The 3,563-nt window shown below is 47.5% G+C and overlaps 1 long non-coding RNA gene across 1 annotated transcript; it reads left to right on the forward strand.

Annotated features, from left to right (window-relative positions):
• The first annotated feature begins 207 nt into the window (after positions 1 to 207).
• On the forward strand, positions 208 to 3,157 carry LOC123388057. Its single transcript, XR_006602592.1, has 2 exons — positions 208 to 338; positions 2,882 to 3,157. It is a non-coding gene; the product is annotated as an uncharacterized LOC123388057 (long non-coding RNA).
• Positions 3,158 to 3,563: the final 406 nt, after the last annotated feature.

The following is a 3,563-nucleotide window of genomic DNA, read 5'->3' on the forward strand; positions in this document are numbered from 1 at the left end:
GCTCTCAGAGCTCAGAGTCCAGGAGCAGAGCAGGTGTCAAACGCAGAGTCATGCTAGGGCAGCGTGCTCTCCCTGATAACCGGGCCAAGTGCTCTCTGCAGTCGGTACGGGGAGCTATGAACACACAAAAGAGGTGAACTGACCTCCTGCTCCATGGTATCAAGTAAGATATGCCCAGGTTAGGTTAATGATTGATTGGGGGTTTATAGGAAATGGTGAAGTTGACAAGAAGGGGAAGAGAAAGGTTACCTATTTCACTTTCTTGCACACACCCTTCTATCTTCTACCCTTCCCTGAACTTCTGCCTGGCACGGAGCAGCAGAGGCACAGAATATGAGGTAAGAGCGAACAGTCTGGGTGGGGCTGGACCAGGCAGAGACCCGGAGGCCACGTGAAGGATTTTTGTCTCTAAGAGTAGCGGGAAGGGTGCCTGGGGGACTCTATCGGTTAAGCCTCTGCCCTGGGCTCAAGTCATGATCCCAGGGTCCTGGGATAGATTCCCGCATCGGGCTCCCTGCTCAGTTGGGAGTCTGCTCCTCTCTCTCCTTCTGCCCCTCTGCTTGTGCTCTGTCTCTCTCAAATACATAAATAAATAATCTTTAAAATTTAAAAAAAAAAAAAAAAAAAGGAAAGAGCGAGCAGTGGGAAGTTGTACAAGGACGTTCTCAGCAGCAGTGTCCCCTTAGCAAAACTCTGGAGGCAACCAAAGCCCCACCCACTGGAAAAGAGAGAAACAGAGGCATATTTGGAAAGTGGACTATGACAGTCGTTCCAGCAAGTCTACTGGGGCGACCTGCCATGGGATCGCGGCATCTCAGCCACCTGTTATTGGAGGGAAAAAGCAACCTCAGAAGATTACACAGGGAATGATAAACTTTTAACAACGTTTAAGCTAACTAAAATTTAACAGGACGCTTTTTAGAAATACACTTATAAAATAAAACCATATTTAAATAAGGCAAGGAACAATTAAATACGAGGCCCGGGAGAGTGTGTTGGACGCGGTGCGGGATGGGGCTCCACGCCTAGTTCTTGTTAATGCTCCAGTTCTTGCGGGCAATGGATTTATAGGTTTTTATAATATTAAAAAAAATTTTTTTTTATTGTAACAAGAAGCCGTTGAAGCATTTTATAACAGGAGGTGACGCAGTCTGATTTGCAACTCAAGATGATCTCTCTGGCTGCTGTGAGGAGACTGACTTGGAACAGGGCAAGAGTGGAAGCAGGCAGACTGGCCAGGGGCGAGAGTAGGCAAAGCAGCAGGGCTGTGCTCAGATCAGGGACACAGCAGCAGAGACAGACAGCGGCATCCCTTTGGTCAAAGTGACTTGCTATCTGTTTTTACACTTAAGGCATCAGTATTCAACAAACAGCAACTCAACACTTCCTTAAATAGGTTAGGTTTCTACCTAACCTTCTAACCTTTTCTTTTTTTTTTCTATTTTTTTTTTAAAGATTTTATTTATTTATTTATTTGACAGACAGAGAGATCACAAGTAGGCAGAGAGGCAGGCAGAGAGAGAGGAGGAAGCAGGCTCCCCGCTGAGCAGAGAGCCCAATGTGGGACTCGATCCCAGGACCCTGAGATCATGACCTGAGCCGAAGGCAGCGGCTTAACCCACTGAGCCACCCAGGCGTCCCCCTTCTAAACTTTTCTAAGGCAGAAGGACAAGAACCTAAATCAGGACAGCGCCTTTTACCAACAGATGTCCATGTCTACCCATTGGAAAAACGAGTGATTACATGAATGAATATAGCCTACATCTGAATGAGGATTCGAGATCTTTAGAAACACTACCGGCAAGACCAGCTAACTTAGGAGACCTCATAGAAAACCCTCTTATCTCCTGGAAAAATAAATAAGAGAAACACAATAAAGCTACCCTCGAACAGGGTCGCCCACCCTTCCTCAGAAGTTCTCTCCCCTCACGCATACTGTACCAACCTCTGACCCCCACAAGCGTACTTGAAGTTCTCCAAAGTACCCATTCTGGAAACTAGCCTCCCAGCTGGCATATTTAGTTTGGCTAGCTGCTCAGTGTGTGTAAATAGCTTGGCGTCCAAGGATCAAGGTTAAAGTCCAGCCAAGGCAAGTGACAAGTTTGTGTCCTAGACTCAAGGGAGTGTTTCACGTAATTAAAGGGGTTGCCATCTTTGTTAAACTGCTGTTGGGACAACTCAAGACAGCTCTGTCTCTCATATGTTCCTCACTGTGACCAGCCCACTGAAGGAAGGGCCCCTGACTGGCTAAGGGACCCGGGCACCAACCCATGACTCTGACAATACCAGGCCCAGGAAGACCCTCTGTAAGCATTGGTCACGCATCCCTAAGAAGTCACCTCAAAATGCACCTACCTCCCGCACATGTACCCTGTTTTCTGCACTGTTATCAAATGCCCCAAAACAACTTCGGGTCCTATCCCAGCTGGTTTCATTTTCTCTACAGACTCAGAACCCAGAACAGAAACAGAAGCCAGTGGAAACTTTCTGCGAGTGAGGGGCTCCTGTGTTCACCTTCCAGTGTGTTCCCCCACAGTCACCTGCCGAGTCGAGGACAGGCCCTCTCCTCTGCAATGCCGGGTGGCTCCTTTTTGTTTTCCCTTCTGCTTGGTTTTGGGGGATCTGATTCTTTCTTGGTGATTACACTTATAAATCAAACAACTTAAAGGAAGTTGTCCTCCATCATGCTCCCTCCCCTTAATCAACAGGCCCTTTCTCCCATTCTTCCCCCTCTCCAAGAAATAACAATAACATCATTGACAAAAGGCTGCCAGGACTTTAAAGGTTTAGAAGTGAGTTTTCTGACTCTGGGGACTTTCAGATAAGAATCTGCCCCTCAAATGAGATGAATAATAGTAATGGTAATCTTTTCAAACCGCAGAAACAACAAAGGATGTGAAAACCCGACAGAAGACCAGATTTTCAGAAATGCGGAAGGTGCCGTGTTCAGGCAGCCTCCCACAGGCGTGCTCCACGATGCAGGGGACGTGGGTGTCGCTCGAGAACTTCCGGAGCACCCGCTGACGCTGACAGGCGGGGGAGAAATGGGAATTATGCACTCTGGAAACCCTGGGGACGTGACAGTTAACTCGTTTACATTGAAAGTTGAACAGATCTGCCCCAAGTAACAGATAAACATAATGACACAGATTGTAAATCGCAGTGGTGCAGAGCTGGCGGGGGTCCAGAGATCATCTCACCCGACTGGTTCCTGGTACAGAAAAGGAAACTGAGGCCGGGACATCCCATGTGACCGGCGCAGCTGCACCCAAGAGAGCGGGGGGGGGGGAGGGCAGAGCTAGGGCTCAAGTGTTGCTTTCTTGGCTCCTAGTCCAGTCCGCTTTTCTTACAAGCCCCCATATGCCTCTGAACTTGAGTGGAATGATTCTGTTATCTTACAACAGACAGAAGGCAGTGAGGGAAACAAGATGGAAAAAAAAAAAAAAAAAAAGAAAAGAAAAGAAAAAAGAAATTGAAACAGAGAGGAAAGAATGGAAGAGATAGAGAGTGACAGACATTACAGGAGGGACTCTGTCTGCCCCTATCTGTCTTTATCTTTCTCT

Source organism: Mustela putorius, unplaced genomic scaffold (assembly GCF_011764305.1).
Source record: "Mustela putorius furo isolate JIRA1106 unplaced genomic scaffold, ASM1176430v1.1 tig00003870_pilon_pilon_pilon, whole genome shotgun sequence".
Classification (NCBI taxonomy): Eukaryota; Metazoa; Chordata; class Mammalia; order Carnivora; family Mustelidae; genus Mustela; species Mustela putorius.